Raw genomic sequence first — 19587 nt, 5'->3', positions numbered from 1 at the left:
TGCTACGCAGTGCAGTGATATCTGACTAAGATAGAAGTGTTAGAAGTACTTAAACCTCGTCAAATCTAAGACAGGAGAGATTTAAATGTTTTATTATAATGTACCTGTTTTGTCTGAGTTTAGTGACCAAAAGTAGCTAATAGCCAAATGCTCTCTCATGTGTCTTCGTTCGTTGAGCAGAGCCGGAGATACTTTAGAGGAGATCTGAAACTCCATTGAAATCAAATGAATGCCCATAGTGTACATTGCCCATGCAACGTGGCATTACAGGCGATTCTGGGACAAGGAGAGCTCTCCTTTCAAGGAGTGAATGGGAGTCAATTGGGAACTAGAAGCTCAAAAAGCCAACATTAGCATGAATTTTGTGAACAAAAACTACAACATTACAAATCTTTTCCAAGATGTGAGATAAACTGTAATATTGTATAGCTTTGGAATACCGTGACTTTGCGAAGGGATTGCGTGATGATTAGTTTAGCAATCACGTGACAGAGCATGACAACGTGAATGTGTTTGGTCGACAGTCTGCTGGGTGATGTGTTATACGTTCATCCATTTACTGGTTTTCCTATCTCCTCCTTTCTTTAATATATCTGGCAGAGCAGCCCAAGCAGCACATTCGAGTGACAGAGTGGAGCAGTTAATGGATTTACTAAAGGAAGGAGTTCTTTCAGATTTCGGCTGGTTTACAGGGCCATGCCTTAAATTTGGCAGAAGTAAATTGGGCCTGGGTAGGGTAGGGCCTGAATGTCGCGGGCGTGGGTAGGGTTCGGGCTTAAAATTCATAGCCGTACAGGGCTCTGTTTCTTTCCTCTTTCATACTTCTATCTACAGGGCAAACTAACATATACCCCCAACATTGTCTTTTGTCAAGGGCCCGACACAAGGTGCCAGGTAAGGGCTTGCTGTCATGGCAACTAGTATTGTGCACAGGAAAGAAATTAGGAATTTCTAGCTGAATCAGAGCCAAATATAGATCTCTATTCATGCATTATTGACTCAAATAAAACTGACCTTTTTGAGTGGATAGTAGATGTCACCTTTAAACTACCCCATTAGTTCATGGCAAGAAGTTACAAATGAGGGATTTTTCTGCCATTGAAATCATTGGGGGGCTGCCTAAGCATTTTTTCAGGCCACCTAAGTCCAAACAGTAAAAAAATATATATAAAAAAAAAGACATAAGTAAAGAAAGAACAAGTATAACCAGATATAAAATACTGTATGTTTTTATAATATAAATCATTGAGAACTAACAATCACCAAAATAAAAGCTATAAAGTCAGGAGGAATGGAAAATGTCAAGACAATTAATTTACGAGTATTGATTTTGTCAGAGAAAAAAAAAAAACAGCTTTAGCAATAGCTAAATGCATTTAATTTGCAGGAAATTAGCTTTAAAATTACAAAATTGTCTCTTGGCTTAATGGAGAAATTTGTTGAATTGCAGGAAATTGGCTTAAATTCTAAACATGTCTCTTTTCCCCCCACGTTGGGGGGCTCTATAATTCAGCCACGCTGACGTCCTGACCACGCCCCTTTGCAGGGTTTTTTTCTGCATCAAAAGGGGCTTAGGTGGTGGCCGTGGCAGGGGGCCATTTTGATCCAGAAAAAAAAACCTGCAAATCTTTTTTAAATATATATTCACAAGGAAACCTATCAGAGACCTTGGACATACTAGGACCAGGAGTTTTTCTTGAGCATGAAGAAAAAAAGTTAAAGGCTATAACATGGGCCCAGAGATTTTCCTGCTCAGGTCACATGATCAGAGAAAACTCCTGTCCATGCAAAGCATCTATTATGTATCTATTATTATGTATTGCGTACATATGTATGACTGACCTCAGACCACTGCCATAATCGACTACAGTATTTCAGTCAAAAACAAAATCCATACAAATTTAACAAAGTCTGAAATAAAAGGTTAATTGTATATTATTAGGACTGTGTATGCCAGGTAATACGATTCCTTATTAGTTTGCAACTTTTAATATGTTATTGATTGGTTGCAGAGGAAAATAGTAAACATTGCTGAATGGTAATGAAGGTGAGGCTATGGCAAACGCAGACAATTTATCTATGTCAATGTGCAACAGGGAAATTAAGCATCCCCATGACTCGTACGAAAGCCCAAGATTCAGGAGAGTCCAATTCAGAGATAATTTGCATCCGAGGTCTTTGAAATGTGATGCACTGCTCAGTAGGTCTTGGAAAGGTTCAACTCTACAGGCCACAGAATCAAAATGTCTTGCGTCTTAACATTGTAGATCCCCCACATATGAACGGTTTCAGATGTTCATTTCATTGATCATAGCTTTTACGTGCAAACATTGTAAGACATACCTGTGTACGTTAGATTGCATACGAGCACAATGTGCATAAGATTGTTGGAAATATGAACACAGAAACAACAAGATGAGATTCAGCCATGGTGACATATTTGTTATTATAAACTGTCTGGTCTGAGCCCTGAATGCTGATTGGCTGAAAGCCGTGGTTATGACAAAAAAAGTACTTTGTCCTGGTCTAATTTACGTTGGTAACCAGTTCATAATAGCAATAAGGCACCTCGGGGGGTTGTGGTGTATGGCCAATATACCACAGCTAATGGCTGTATCCAGGAACTCCACGTTGCGTCGTACGTAAGAACAGCCCTTAGCTGTGCTATATTGGCCATATACCACACCTTCTTGGGCCTTATTGCTTAACTATATCCTAACATATGTTATAACTAGGCTATATAACATATTTAAGTTAATTGTTCCACAAGTGTGACTGAGACCCAAGTGACCCAGCAGATAGGAGCAGAATAGAGACTATCACAGTCACCTGTGGCTGACATGGACTTTTAAGGATCGTCTTAGAAAGCCAGTCATCCGAGCGGAATAATTTCATAGAGAACACACAAGTTTTCAGTTGAATTCATTCATTCATGTTAAATATTTTCAAAGCCTGAAGCGCCCAATCCCAATTGCTAATATTCAAATCAGCTTTGGAAACAAGCAAGTAATCATGCAGCAGTTGAAAGATCGATTGCTGCAAACTCAAACTCCCTTTTATGTCCTCCATAATAACATTTCTATCACATGTATAAAGGGTCCAGAGCTTCTCCTGAAACGTGACCTGACCAGGTAAACTACAGGGCCCAAAGTTTTTTGCTGGTCAGGTCATGTGGTCAGGAAAAACTATCGCCTCTACACATTCGCGGCTCGCCACAAGTTCGCAGAGTTTATCTCACTGACAAGTTTGAAAGCCTATTTCCATTAGCTGAGTCATAAGCTTCTCAAACAGAACTTGTCCCCGGTGTAATGTTTGGATTGTCAAATGCTCTGAAAGTGGCCCTTGAAGTTAAATGTGGTGAATGATTGTCCTTGTCTCAATTCTGTAGAGATCACCCTCCATCAGATGGTGAACGATGGATGCAGCAGGCCTGTCAACCTTCACTACACTAGGGAGTTGTGCCTCGGTGTCCAATCCATCAATTGATCAAGCATTCAATGAGATCATGCATCTTACTTCACTTTTCTGTCAGCCAGTGCAAATTGCAACAACACACAGGTGTTTGCTCAGGCAGTCATTCAGCAGAGGAAGAGCTGAACTTCAATTGGATTGTGGGGGTGTAGCTGTTTACCTATTATCGTTATACTCTGAGGAATATTGGGGAATATTTCGCAAAAAATATTCCTGATGAAGATAACCCAAGGATGCCCCATTCAACCTCGGAGAGTCTCCGCTAGTGCACAAATGGTGGTCAGAGAGATGGACCCAGGGCCATTAAGATGCAGTGTCAAACACATGAGGGACATTGTTAGTGTACCCTTGAGAAAATTACTCCACCTGAAATTCAACAGCAAACAAACCGGCATAATGATTGTGCTAAATGTGACCTGTTGGAGCCGCCCTGAATGATGGTGTCGGCTATGCAAATAGATAAATAATCTCAGGATAAAAAAGGCCATATTTAATGCATACGGGATGCATGAATCGTGTGTGTGTGTGTGTGTGTGTGTGTGTGCTTACTTGAGTGTGGTGCGTGCCTGCGTGTGTGTGTGTGTGCATGCCTGCATATGCGTGTGAGTGTGTGTGTGCCTGTATGTGAGCACCCATGTGTGTTTTCAGCAGTCTGCCTGAGAGAGGGGAATGCGGATGGCAGGCTAAATGAACTTAGACGATTCTGAGCACGATAGAGCTGGCCCCTGCCCACTCAGAGGAAATGGGACTTTGTTAAGGACTAGTGATTGTCACTCTGTCCCTAACTGTGCAGGGGAGAGTGGGTGATGATAATTAAAAACTTCAACACAATCATCCCGGATACCCGGGGAGTAATGTCATGGGCACCCCGTGTGGGCCTCACATCTAGTCCACCACACACACGCACAAACAAACACACACCTATCCTGGCAGTTCTAGGTTATCCATCTCAGCGTAACACTGATAATATCCCATGTTTTTAGAACTCTGAGATGTGGCTTTAGCGTGTGACATTTCCTACCTACCAACAAAAGATGGCTGTACTTTCCTGGCTGAATGCAGCTCTTATGCCATGAAATAGACACCAAAGCCCTAATATGTCGAAATGGGTTGATGAAATGTAGAGCTGTGTTTTCCAAATGGTGGCTGGTGGGTTGCAGCCTCTCTTGGGTCCACAGGGGGGTGCCAAAACAAATCAAATCCAATTTTATTTGTCACATACACATGGTTAGCAGATGTTAATGCGAGTGTAGCGAAATGCTTGTGCTTCTAGTTCCGACAATGCAGTAATAACAAGTAATCTAACTAACAATTCCAAAACTACTGTCTTGTACACAGTGTAAGGGGATAAAGAATATATGAATGAGTGATGGTACAGAGCAGCATAGGCAAGATACAGTGGATGGTATCGAGTACAGTATGGAAACAGCCTCTTGAACGACCGACGGACGGACGGACACTCACTCACTCACTCACTCACTCACTCACTCACTCACTCACTCACTCACTCACTCACTCACTCACTCACTCACTGGTCAATCAAGCAATGACGCCACGTAAGATGTTGCGCTACAAGTGGAACACAGCATTCCAAGCTAATAGCAGTGACGCTATTACTGTGTAACTCTGGTAGGGCAACATGTATACCAGTGCTCGAACAGTCGGCGAAAGCCAACATCACCCACGACAGAGAACGGTTGATGGTCAAGGGCAATGAATTTGCATTCTCTTGGCGTTAATGGATTTCGCCTTTGAGTTGTCTCACTGAAATGTTCTTACTCTTTCAAATGACTGCTCGACTTGTTGACTGCTCATCCACACAGCAGACATTGTAGGCTAGGTTAGGAATGAACGCCGTTTGGGTCTTGCGTGTCAAAAAAGATACAAGTCAAATAACACTGTTTGACGAGTCAAATAACATTATTTGACATGTTCAATAAGCTTTTAATTTAACATGTCAAATAACACAGTCTATTACAGAATGTTGTGTGTTCTGAATGTGCATGTGCAAGCCAAGCACCACCACCACCAAAAATTCTGCAAACATGCAAACACCGGCCACGAATGATGTGTTTACAATACCGCATTGGTAATAAAGCATCATTTGTTCGAACGTAACTTTTGTGGTCGCTATCTTTAGTTTGGTACCTTGCTAGTACACCAATACAACCAGCCTGAAAACAATGACCAGTTGAATCAAGTATTAGCTAGGTAGCCACTTGTTGTTCGCCGGAACGGGTCATGTGTTGTGAAGCTAGCCACAATAAGGATTAGGCACAATAGTGGAATTTGCGGTTTGCCTTCAAAATTAAAGTACCTCTTTGAAAGTGATGCAGAAGGTTACAATTACTGAAATCATGCATATTTAGACTAGATAATGTTAAACAAGGTTGGAATGTGAAGCAATGAAATGGGGTATCACTCTACTCGGTGACACCCACAGAACACAACTGTGAAGAGTTTAAGCGAATATTAGCGTTGTAGCTCTTATTGCGGGACTGTGACTGTGTGAAATCACCTCCCCAGTCAGCCTATTGTGTGTATTGACAGTCATATTGCACTGTACAGCTTTACCCTAAGGATTGGGGATCAATGAAATGGGGTATCAGTCTACTCAATATCCAATATATTTATTCCCAACGTCCTCCTCGGAGTTATCAGACTCCAAAACCTCCACTCAGTATTGTTTTTCCTCTGGAACAGTGTTCAATACACATAGGTTGACAATAAATGTGGCTCAATTCACAGTTGTTTCAGAGTCTCGCAATAAGAGCTACAATGCTAATGTTCTCTGGGTGTCACTGAGTAGACTGATACCCCATGTCATTGATCCACAATCCATAGGTAAGGCTGTACGGTGAAATAAGTATGCCCCCAATGCTATTCTAAAGTATAATACATCCAGTGTGATTTCAACAGATTTTTTGTCAAATTAACAAATTGTCTTTTGTTGATTTTATATAACAACATTCCAACCTCGTTTAGCATGATCTATTCAATTGTGGCATACGTCTACTATTTGTATTAATCTGCATCCCTGTCAATGACATACTTTTATTTTGAAGGCTAAAGGCAAAGTCCACTATATTGTGGCTAATCCTTATTGTGGCTAGCTTCACATAATTAACAATTAATCAAATAAGAACAGTCTTCTAAATTAGGGTTATTTTAGATGATAACACCTAGCTATATAGTCAGCTAGCTAACTATAAAGCTACTGAAACAGATGTTGTTTTGCTATGTTTTTGGGGAAGAACATTGTTTGCATCCATGAGCTAGCTAGCTTTTTTATGATCAGCACTGTAGGTGCACGAGACAACTTTACCAGCATCATAGCATACGTATCGATGAATTGTTGTGACATATGAACTACGAGTGATTAGTGTAATCAACATGTAATAACTACAACAAAAAAATTATGAACACACTAAATTATTATGTGAGGTGCAGTCATACTCAGGTCCTGATTGGTCAACAAGCTTATTTGACATGTCAAATAGTGTTATTTGACACGCAAAGACCAAAACGGCGTTCCATAATATGAGAAATCCTGGTTGAGAATGAAACGACTGAACAAATGAACAACGAAACAGCACAGCAAGTAAATTAAAGAAATAGGTTTTGATTATGTTTTACTGGTAATGGGGACATACGTAATTGCCAACAAAATAACTTTTTGGTCAGTGTGGTGCGTGTGAAACCTTTATTTAACTAGGCAAGTCAGTTAAGAACAAATTCTTATTTACAATGACAGCCTACACTGGCCAAACCCGGACGACGCTGGGCCAATTGTGCGCTGCCTTATGCGACTCCCAATCACGGCCAAATGTGATACAGCCTGGATTCGAACCAGGGACTGTAGTGACGCCTCTTGCACTGAGTTGCAGTGCCTTAGACCGCTGCGTCCATGTGTGTGTATTAACTATTCAACTGTACTAGAATGCTTAAAAGGCTGCTACAATTTGAAATATCGGTTATCGGTATCATGTTTTTTGGCAAGGAAAATATCGGAATCAGCCAAAAATGTAATATACTGTATGAGGCGCTCAGCATCTGCAAAATACAAAAGTATAAACTAATCAATAAAATGTATCAGTGAATAACAATCAATCACTCTAGCTGATTAATCTCTTATTCTAACTCAGATGGAGTTGACATTCATCAAAACATTGTGAGCATAGAGGCTGTCACAGGTGTAGCTTCCTAATCAGATTTATGCCATCTGTGGTTAAGGCCGTTAGAGGGGGGGGGTCACTGACAGTCTCAATTAGCCCATGTCAGCTAAACATTTTTAGATTGGCAAATTAGTCTAGCCAGCTATCTAAACCTTGTAGTCATCATGGCCAAAGGGGCACTGACCTCTAGGGGGGGGGGGGGGGGGGCATTGATTTTGTTAGTCACTCACTCAGATTTCATATCAACATGGCACAATACATGACAAAATGTGTAGAATTGCAGGAAATTCGTTTTTAAACTGCAAAAAAATGTCTCTCCACCTCATGGCAAAATTGCTGAAAATTTGCTGAAATTGAGTAAATGTTTCTCTCTGCCCCATGGCAGAGTATAATGCATGAAGTTAGTTATACAATTGATACATCTTCTCTACACCCCTTTGCAAAATGTGTAGAATTACAGTAAATATAATTTTAAACTATAAAAATCCCCTCTGCTGTCAATTTTTGGGGGGCTGCAAGGTGGGGCACCCAACCAAATCGACCTTAAGGCCCCTAAAAGGCTAGGGCAGCCCTGTCCATGGTCTATGGAAAACGGCCCTGAATGACACTTACATCCCAAAGAAAGACAGTATGTCTTCAAACCAATTTTGTGGCTGGAATTTTCCTTAGATTATTTTTTCAACTCCATATGATATGCCTTCATGCCCCAAATATCAAATAGGCTTAGCCTAGCTCAGTTTAAAACCCCAGCGAGGCTACATTACAAAAGCACAAATACAACAATTTACTTTTCAGAGAGGATAGGCGTTTGAGGCAATTCCTGTAGAAAGACATTTGATCAACTTAATTCACCATAATTGAGATAGAAAAAAAGATAGGGAATTAATTAATTAAGGCGGGCGGATAAATCAGGTTATTCAATTGATGCAACGCAGACCTCAATGACATTTGAGGGACCGATAAGGCATCTTGCATAGGCTATTGACATGACATGATGTGGTCTTATATTTTCAATAAATCATAGTAACCATAAACAATACATAATGGAAGTAAATTGCCTACCATTCCTCAAAATTATTTTCTCATAATAGTGCACAAGCAGTCATTGTAGACTTGTACACTTTCTTACCTGGCTCTTAACATCAATCGACGTTGTTACTGTTTTTAGCAGTGCTTCTCCTTCTCTCTTTTGGTATAATTTCTCTTTATGGAACAGGTGTAGCCTCGGTTGGCTTTATCGGGAAGGAAAAAACGGCAGCCGTTTGTACAATGCAATCCCGAGTTTTCTATTGCAATGGCTCTTGCACGCTGGTTTAGGGAGAAATAATAACCTTCTATATGCGCGTATCGACCAGGCTACTCACTCAAGGACCATTTAAAAATCGGTTCCTTTTTTCGTATATCCTTGCGGTACCAGTTATATGGGGCATTGATTCGTTCTCTTATATCCGCATCCAAACAGTTGGAAATTATCCTCTACTTTTCTTTGAAGAAAATTATTGGTCCAATTTCTCCAAAGCTGAACAATTGTCGTTTCCTTAGAGTACTTTCTTGTCTTGAAATTAACAAGTAGCTTGAATTTCTTTCAGCCCATCTAATTCAGGTTATTGCCAAGGAAAAAAAAAGGTATTTCTGTCTTTCCCATTGCTCCTGCGGCCGACCGGCCGTAGTTGAAAATGCTTTTGTACAGCTTGAGCTTCAGGGAGGATACGGAACGCAATGCATCCAAACGGTTAATTCATTCTCTCGAAATCTAGATCATGCATTAACCGAATAAGCAATCTGAAATTTCGTTTTTAAGAATCAAATGGACATCAAGTGCCGTCCGGAGCGATTCTGGAGAAAGACGCAGATGGTGTCTCAGTGAAGTGAAGTCCCCCTCACAGACTAGCTTTTGGTGCCTTACTACATACACTACATCCAATGTTAAAGGAACCAGCACTTGTGTTTAAAGGAACCAGCACTTGTTTCTGTGCAGTGAGTTTACAGGTGCATCACTACACAGTCCATGGAGTGTAATCCCAGCAAACACATGTTGTTCCTTGGAAGTTGTAGAACATAAGTAATTGGTTTCCCATTGGTTCTGGGAATGAAGGAAGCCTACGTTTGCTGACCGGTAAAACTTAATGTTTTTAAATGTTCTGAGAACGTAAGTGAAACTTTTGCCTGTTCTGGGCACATACGTTTTTACGTTTCAGGGAGGTCCTGAAAACGTTTTACTATGATTCCCTGAAAGTTTTTCTGGGAGGTTATATAAACATTCTGAAAACAGAAATTATAGGCTATTTGAAGGTAATGAAATAACCTTCTGAAAACTTAAGCTAAATGTTGTTAATGTTTTGAATAAATGCAAAGGTTATTTCAGGTTTTTGAATAACTTCCTTAAAACTTTCACTGGATGTTTCAACAACAAAAACAAAAATTATGAGGCTTATCAGCTTTAACATTGCAGATAGAATGTAGCCTCTATCAATGTAATTGTCTGCATAATTTCCAATCCCCCATATATATTTTATTTTGTAAATATATATATTATTTTAAATACATATATTTTCCCATAACCCTACCAACCATCCCCTGATTGGAGTAAACTAATTCAATATATTTATCTTCTTTATTATTTTCCCCTAACCCTACCACAGCAGGTAGCCTAGTGGTTAGAGTGTTGGGCCAGAAAGGTTGCTAGACCGTATCCCTGAGCTGACAAGGTAAAAATATGTTGTTCTGCCCCTGAACAAGGCAGTTAACCCACTGTTCCTAGGCCATCATTGTAAATAAGAATTTGTTCTTAATTTGTTCTTCTGACTTGCCTAGTTAAATAAAAACACAAAAAACACCCCTCCCCTAATTGGAGTAAACTAACGGACAACAGTACATGCTGACCAGACCGCATGCGCGCAAGTTGATTTTGACCACCCACATCAGACGTGATCAGGACACACAGGTTGAAATATCAAAACAAACTTTGAACCAATTATATTAATTTGGGGACAGGTATTTCTGTGTTTCATTAAACATTTATGACAATTTAGCTAGCTAGCTTGCTGTTGCTAGCTAATTTGTCCTGGGATATAAACATTAGGTTGTTATTTTAACTGAAATGCCCAAGGTCCTCTACTCCGACAATTAATCCACAGATAAAACGGTAAACCGAGTTTGTTTCTAGTAATCTCTCTTCCTTCAGGCTTCTTCTTCTTCTGTGGACTTTATATGGCAATTGGCTACCAACTTTAAGGTTCATTACCACAACCAACTGTACTGGAGTGTGGACCTCAGTTCCTCTTTCAATCACCCATGTGGGTATATGCTCCTAAAAACCAATGAGGAGATGGTACATGGGTATATGATCCTAAAATTCAATTAGGAGATGGGTAAGGCAGGACTTGCAGCGCATCTAGCGTCACAAATAGAACAAGTTCTATTTTAGCGCCTGGCAACGCGCGCAAGCTGTGCGGGTGCGATGATTGAATAACATGTACAGTGCCTTGCGAAAGTATTCAGCCCCCTTGAACTTTGCGACCTTTTGCCACATTTCAGGCTTCAAACATAAAGATATAAAACTGTATTTTCAGCTCATACAAGGAGAAGACTGATCAGAGATGCAGCCAAGAGGCCCATGATCACTCTGGATGAACTGCAGAGTTCTACAGCTGAGGTGGGAGACTCTGTCCATAGGACAACAATCAGTCGTATATTGCACAAATCTGGCCTTTATGGAAGAGTGGCAAGAAGAAAGCCATTTCTTAAAGATATCCATAAAAAGTGTTGTTTAAAGTTTGCCACAAGACACCTGGGAGACACACCAAACATGTGGAAGAAGGTGCTCTGGTCAGATGAAACCAAAATTGAACTTTTTGGCAACAATGCAAAACGTTATGTTTGGCGTAAAAGCAACACAGCTGAACACACCATCCCCACTGTCAAACATGGTGGTGGCAGCATCATGGTTTGGGCCTGCTTTTCTTCAGCAGGGACAGGGAAGATGGTTAAAATTGATGGGAAGATGGATGGAGCCAAATACAGGACCATTCTGGAAGAAAACCTGATGGAGTCTGCAAAAGACCTGAGACTGGGACGGAGATTTGTCTTCCAACAAGACAATGATCCAAAACATAAAGCAAAATCTACAATGGAATGGTTCAAAAATAAACATATCCAGGTGTTAGAATGGCCAAGGCAAAGTACAGACCTGAATCCAATCGAGAATCTGTGGAAAGAACTGAAAACTGCTGTTCACAAATGCTCTCCATCCAACCTCACTGAGCTCAAGCTGTTTTGCAAGGAGGAATGGGAAAACAAGCGACTTACAGCTGTAATCGCAGCAAAAGGTGGCGCTACAAAGTATTAACTTAAGGGGGCTGAATAATTTTGCACGCCCAATTTTTCAGTTTTTGATTTGTTAAAAAAGTTTGAAATATCCAATAAATGTCGTTCCACTTCATGATTGTGTCCCACTGGTTGTTGATTCTTCACAACAAATACAGTTTTATATCTTTATGTTTGAAGCCTGAAATGTGGCAAAAGGTCGCAAAGTTCAAGGGGGCCGAATACTTTCGCAAGGCACTGTAATTTATATTCTCCCAGCCAGTTGGGAATTTAGAGGAAGTTTCCTGGACACAGATTTAACCTAGTCCTGGACTAAAAAGCATTCTCAGTGGAGAAACTCCATTGAAATAACTTTAGTCCAGGACAAGGCTTAATTTGTGTCTGGGAAACTGGCCCCAAGTGTCTTACCTTATCATTCATAATTCTGTTCAACTGAGCCTGCTGATGGTGTTACAGTTAATGAGGTATTTGGACCAAGACAATGAAACAACAACAGTACTTTTGGCCTGAGGGACAAACAAACACACAATGAGGTTTGCTGAATACATTTAGACATCAATTTTCCCCTAATATCTTCCTCGGGACAGAGAAAGAAGAATCTTCCTCAGGAGATATCACCAAACTGCAGTTCTTCCATAACACAAACTATTAATGTCATACAGAATAATTGTGCGTTAGGGAAGTTCCATATACTAGGAGCGAGGTAGTGAAATTGTAACCTCCCACTTTGTTGTTAAACAACTGAGGGATGGTGATGGAGAATGTGTGTAACCATTCTTAAATTCATGATTTCACAGACTAGTCCCACTGTCTGAGTGTCTACCATCTCCTTTAAACATCTGCTACAGTATATCTAACATTTCACAATCTGCTAAAGGAATCTTTTTTTAATGTTGAAATGTGAAGCAGGTTGAGAGAAAATGTCTCTGTGACCCATCTCTCTGTCAAAAGAGTCAGATTTGAAATGGTGTGTTATCTATGGGTGAACTGACATATTGTAATTTAACACAGACAGGGTATAAAATCGAGAGAGGCCGGCAGGCAGGCAGAGGTGTGTGGGTAGGAATGTGAATAGAAGAGTGCTGACGTGAAATTGCAGGACAAGAACATAGACGGGAGGCGCCATCACCTCGGAATGAAGTGAACAAGAGAGCGTGAACCAACTCATAATAGATGACACATTAATGCTGAAACCGGTGCGTCCACATTGTCGTATTGATTGAAAGTGTTGGCAAAGGAAAGGTGTATTGGGGTAAAATTATTTTCCAGCACATATCAGAACATGTATTGTCAGCAATATGCCTCCTTTGCATTCAGAGCATATTCTATTGACAATTCAACTAACTGTGAAATTAACAAGCCTCCATGACATCCTGTAACCTTGTTAGCGGCAACACCTTTCTGAACTACACAACACTTGATTACAGAATCTAATACCATTCGATAAAATCAGGGTAGTGCAGTAAGTTTACGAATATCAAAAAGTGGGCTTGCTTCTGAATCTTTGTGTTGTGTCTTGACAAGAAAAGGTTGTCTGTTGTCGTCGCCTTGCGTCTCTGCTCTGAAGTTCTCATAACAGTATAGCCCCGTAATTAACCTAGAATTACATACAGGGTTCCCACACCTTCTTAAACATCAAATTCAAGGACTTTAAAGGCCCAATTCAAGGACCCAACACAGCATAGTTTGAGACACAGATCAAGGTTAATTACCGTTACGACACTGAGGAATTTTTATAATGAGAACTTGCAGGCTTTACAGAAGCTCACAGACAACAATTAAAAAGAGAGAGAGGCTTGAATGTGTGAACGCTTCTCAATTGTGCTGTGTTACAGTGACGGCGGACTACGTGGTCTCTTGCCTTCTCTAACACAACAAAACAATATATTGGTGTAAGTTGAGCGATAGAGACTTATGAGTTGAAGAGCTAAGTAACTCCTCATTTATTTCATTAGCACCAGATTAACACCACATGTCGCAGAGCAAAAACATGACCATGACCAAATTTAATAGATAAAAACAAAAACACATGACAAGAAATAAAATGTTTTACAACAATAAAAGATTAGATGAAAATGAATTGGATCAAAAATAAATAAAACTTTTCCCCAACCACTGTGTTCTGGGGGTTGTTGACCTTTTGGTTCATTTCATTTATTTTTATCACTTACTCATTGAGTAGTGTTTTGGCCATTCTCAAACTGTTAAAAGCACAACCCTTGATTTTTGCTGCTATGCCCCTTCATTGAGTAGTGTTGATATTTCAGCGAATTGTGCTCTTATCTTTAGCACCCTTTTCCAGGTTATTGGACTTGGCAATAAGAGTGAGGTTGCTTGTGACCTCCGCTTTGAGTGTCTGCAGAGGTCTCCAGAACATTTATGTCATCTGTCTGTCTTCTTTTCTTCCCTTTAACTTGTTATGGCTGCAATCCCGATATCGGGATAAGTGTCATCAACAACCGCTGAATAGCATAACGCTACATTCAATAAATATTACTACAAATATTTATATTCATGAAACCACAAGTGCAATATAGGAAAACACAGCTTAGCCGTTTGCTAATCCACCTGTCGTGTCAGATTTTGAAATGATGCTTTTCAGCGAAAGCAATCCAAGCGTTTGTGTAAGTTTCTTGATCGCACTACAAAACATTAAGTACACTTTGCATCAGGAAACTTGGTCACGAAAATCAGAAAAGCAATCAAATGAATCGTTTACCTTTGATGATCTTCGGATGTTTTCACTCACGAGATTCCCAGTTACACAACAAATGTTCTGTTTGTTCCGTAAAGATGATTTTTATACCTCCTTTTGTTTGTCGCGTTATGTTCAGAAATCCACAGGAAAGAGCGGTCACAACAACGCAGACGAAAATACCAAATAGTTTCCACAATGTCCACAGAAACATGTCAAACGTTTTCTATAATCAATCCTCATTTTGTTTTTGAAATATATAATTGATAATACACTGCTCAAAAAAATAAAGGGAACACTTAAACAACACAATGTAACTCCAAGTCAATCACTCTGTGAAATCAAACTGTCCACTTATGAAGCAACACTGATTGACAATAAATTTCACATGCTGTTGCGCAAATGGAATAGACAACAGGTGGAAATTATAGGCAATTAACAAGACATCTCCCAATAAAGGAGTGGTTCTGCAGGTGGTGACCACAGACCACTTCTCAGTTCCTATGCTTCCTGTCAGATGTTTTGGTCTTTTGAATGTTGGCGGTGCTTTCACTCTAGTGGTAGCATGAGACGGAGTCTACATCCCACACAAGTGTCTCAGGTAGTGCAGCTCATCCAGGATGGTACATCAATGCGAGCTGTGGCAAGAAGGTTTGCTGTGTCTGTCAGCGTAGTGTCCAGAGCATGGAGGCGTTACCAGGAGACAGTCCAGTACATCAGGAGATGTGGAGGAGGCCGTAGGAGGGCAACAGCCCAGCAGCAGGACCGCTACCTCCGCCTTTGTGCAAGGAGAAGCAGGAGAAGCACTGCCAGAGCCCTGCAAAATGACCTCCAGCAGGCCACAAATGTGCATGTGTCTTCTCAAACGGTCAGAAACAGACTCCATGAGGGTGGTATGAGGGCCCGACGTCCACAGGTGGGGGTTGTGCCTACAGCCCAACACCGTGCAGGACGTTTGGCATTTGCCAGAGAACACCAAGATTGGCGAATTCGCCACTGGCGCCCTGTGCTCTTCACAGATGAAAGCAGGTTCACACTGAGCACGTAACAGACGTGACAGAGTCTGGAGACGCCATGGAGAACGTTCTGCTGCCTGCAACATCCTCATGACCGGTTTGGCGGTGGGTCAGTCATGGTGTGGGGTGGCATTTCTTTGGGGGGGCCTCCATGTGCTCGCCAGAGGTAGCCTGACTGCCATTACATACCGAGATGAGATCCTCAGACCCCTTGTGAGACCATATGCTGGTGCGGTTGGCCCTGGGTTCCTCCTAATGCAAGACAATGCTAGACCTCATGTGGCTGGAGTGTGTCAGCAGTTCCAGCAAGAGGAAGGCATTGATGCTATGGACTGGCCCGCCCGTTTCCCAGACCTGAATCCAATTGAGCACATCTGGGACATCATGTCTCGCTCCATCCACCAACGCCACGTTGCACCACAGACTGTCCAGGAGTTGGCGGATGCTTTAGTCCAGGTCTGGGAGGAGATCCCTCAGGAGACCATCCGCCACCTCCTCAGGAGCATGCCCAGGCGTTGTAGGGAGGTCATACAGGCACGTGGAGGCCACACACACTACTGAGCCTCATTTTGACTTGTTTTAAGGACATTACATCAAAGTTGGATGAGCCTGTAGTGTGGTTTTCCACTTTAATTTTGAGTGCGACTCCAAATCCAAACCTCCATTGGTTGATACATTTGATTTCCATTGATAATTTGTGTGATTTTGTTGTCAGCACATTCAACTATGTAAAGAAAAAAGTATGTAATAAGAATATTTCATTCATTCAGATCTAGTATTTGTTATTTTAGTGTTCCCTTTATTTTTTTGAGCAGTGTATATCAACCGGCAATGTCTTTCACAGTATTAGAGGGGAAAACAATGGCTGTCCAAATTCTGTTGCGCGAGCAAAACTCATGTGACCACTTGACGCGATGTTATCGTTCTGGCTCATTTTTCAAAATAAAAGCCTGAAACTATGTCTGAATACTTGACACCTCCTGTTTCATATCCCTTTAAATCCAGCAAGGGGAGGCTATGGAACATGGATTCAGCAGCTTGAACAAGTCTGTAGAGAGAAATGGCACCATGGGCTTATCGGTCTGAGCGAGTGTGAGGAATGGTGTCACTTCTTTGCTCACTGACAAGATGAAATTCAGTTTTGCTGTCATGAGAGGGTCCTTAACGGCCTCCTGAATCACCTCAAAGGACTTTGTGCCTGGATTTGGACATCTCATCTCTACAGCCAACATATGTTGCCATATGGGGTAAAAACTATGAAACTCTTTCAAGCAAAACTTAAGTGGTATTGAGGGATCTGATGATCCAATGATGTTAAAGTAGTCCTCCCTCTGGGCTGGAGTATCCTTCAGAAGTTGGTACATAGCATGCCTTACACTGTCGACTTTCCACTCCCTTCTGAAATGCTCCATGAACAATATGGAAACTGCAACTTTGGCCGAAACAGTGTTTATAAGGTGGACATCAAAATCTAGGAGGGACTTTTCAACCTTTGAGTAAAATGACCAATTTACATTTGGTCCATCCATGGATATCTGAACCATGTTTTTCTTTGATAGATCTTCGGTGCTCTTCTCATAGATCGCTTTAAGGTCTAACGCAGTCGCATGTCCCATAAATTTAGAATCATAAAATCTCATCACAACTTTGTCCTTATCCCATAGACAGATGTGAAAGTCCCACTGTTTTTACTGTATTTCTGTTAAGGCTATCATCGAAAATAAATACACAGTCCTCCTCCCCAGCAGACAGTTTTTTAGTCAACATCTGCATGAAATGAGGAGCCAAGCCACATGTGCACACATAGCTGGACTTTTTTGCCCCGCATGCGAAGGTCTTGACTATTGCACTGTCTGGGAACATCGCTGAGAACAGCACACCTAAGAGTAAAAAAAAAGATTGAAATCAAACACTTATTTCTGTTTCTAGCCTGTGTGTGAGAACATGTGTGTGTCACAGAGAGAGAATATGAAATGTGAAAACAAACATGCTCCTAAAAATATTTTCATGTTACAGGTGACAGTTTATAAACCATACCCCTCATCCGTGCGTTCACTGGAGTGGAAAGAGTAGTGAGACTCAATCATATTCAGACAACACAATTTCTCAGCCCGCAATGTGTCATAACTGGGAAGGCCAGTTATGACGGACTGTCTTGAGGAGGTGGTGGATGTGGTAGTAGTTGTATTAGATTGTCTAGGTGGTGATGTAGATGACGATGACTTTTCCACATAGTTCAATTGATTGGGAGCTGTAAGAAAATAAGTGTACAAGTCTGATGAATGACTAGCTAGCTGGCTACGGTTAGCGAGCATTAATCATGAAATGTCACTAATGACTCTAGTGAACGTCCTTTAACTAAATGTAAACGTTCAGCTAACGTTAGCAAACTGTCATTTATTTTAAATGTTCACTGTCCAGCTCTTCTTGCCACAAGTTGGCTAACGTAACGTTAACAACTTAGCTAACGTAAGCTAGCTAGCTCTACATTGACAGGTGTGATTATGTGGGAGAACTGACTGAGACATTTAGATAACATTAGCTAACAACAACATAGCAAACTTTAATTTGGCCGAATAATTCTGTAACGTTAAAGTTAATTTACCCAACTACAAAGAGATGGAATAATCTAGCTAACTAATTAACATTAGTAACTAACTAAGTATGGTTGATGTATTCCTTTCTACATGTTACCTGGGGTAGGACCTACCTGTTTTTAACTTACGGACTGCCGTCCTGTGTGATGCTCCAGAAGCGTGGCTCGTCACAGCTGCTTTGCCCATGGTGTGAACGAGTCCTGGAATTGACATTTTCCAGACATAGCTGAAGGTTCGCTTAACGTTCGGTTTCTCGCTTGCTTGCAGCTGTCAAACCTGCATCATTCGACTCTTCAATCACTCACTCACTCGCACTTTCTTGAGGCAGGTGGCGCGTGAAACAAAGACGCACAAACGGCGGGAGACACACATGCAGACTTCGGAACGTAGCCTGTAACTGACGTTAAATTTAATTAAATATCTAAAGAACTTCAATTTCTATTCTAGCACTTTCAATGACCCATGTCTATTTATGTGTATTTTCAAAAACTTTCAAGGCCTTGGTTTTTTTTCTCTCAAATTCACAAACTTTCAAGGACCCATGGGAACCCTGTACATAACTCTGCTTATGAAATGTATTGTAGTGACCTGGCTAGATCATGAAGGAACAATTGTCCAGACAGAAGATTGCGTTTACGAATTCACGGTATATTAACCCAACTCCACACAGGCTACTGTTAGGCCGTAGCCCACGCCAAATAAATTAAAGATAGCCTATAAAACAACCATGACATTCTCCTGTGAAGACCAGACATTAGAGTGAGAATAATGGCAAAACAACACGTGACATTCTCTTGTGAAGACCAAATATAAGAGAGAGAACAATGGATAAACATGGTCCTAACTTGCAATGCTCCATCCCCCTGCCAACCCCGCCACTCCACCAACCACCAGGATGCCCGGCATCAGAACATTCCAGGCATTCCCATGATTGGCAGATAACAGGTTGATTGGCATGTCGGACCCCGTGAACACTGGGTACTGGTAAGTACAACACAACCAATAGCATAACACATAACACACAGCTGTCTGTGCGAGTCGCTACAGTATGTTGATGCTGTATGGATTTATTTGTAATTCCACTAAAGATCAGCATGCACTTTGTGACAAAGCTTTCCGATACCTTGTCATCTACAAGGCTTTAAAAGAACTGCTGAGAGATAAATATGTAAAAAAAAATAAAAAAAAACGTTTATTTTAAATGTGCACTTACAAGGTAAAATGCACATGGCTGGTGACCATATCCATCTTCATACTGTATCCCTTACAACATCATTTCTGGGATGCACTGATCAATATAATTTCTG

At 41.0% G+C, this 19587-nt stretch overlaps 1 protein-coding gene and 1 pseudogene across 1 annotated transcript in view; one reads left to right on the top strand and one right to left on the bottom strand.

Annotated features, from left to right (window-relative positions):
* Positions 1 to 9625, bottom strand: part of LOC110503540 (glutamate receptor ionotropic, kainate 4-like) — a 433335-nt gene extending 423710 nt beyond the window's left edge. Inside the window, exon 1 of the mRNA XM_036961231.2 lies at positions 8776 to 9625. The gene's annotated coding sequence lies outside the window, so the exon portion shown is untranslated. The remainder of the gene's footprint in view (positions 1 to 8775) is intronic.
* Positions 1 to 19587, top strand: part of LOC149972332 (uncharacterized) — a 180095-nt pseudogene that overhangs the window by 152068 nt on the left and 8440 nt on the right.

The sequence above is a fragment of the Oncorhynchus mykiss genome, chromosome 24, assembly GCF_057628025.1.
Source record: "Oncorhynchus mykiss isolate SJ-2025 chromosome 24, ASM5762802v1, whole genome shotgun sequence".
NCBI lineage: Eukaryota > Metazoa > Chordata > Actinopteri > Salmoniformes > Salmonidae > Oncorhynchus > Oncorhynchus mykiss.
This window is presented reverse-complemented; position numbering and strand designations above follow the sequence as displayed.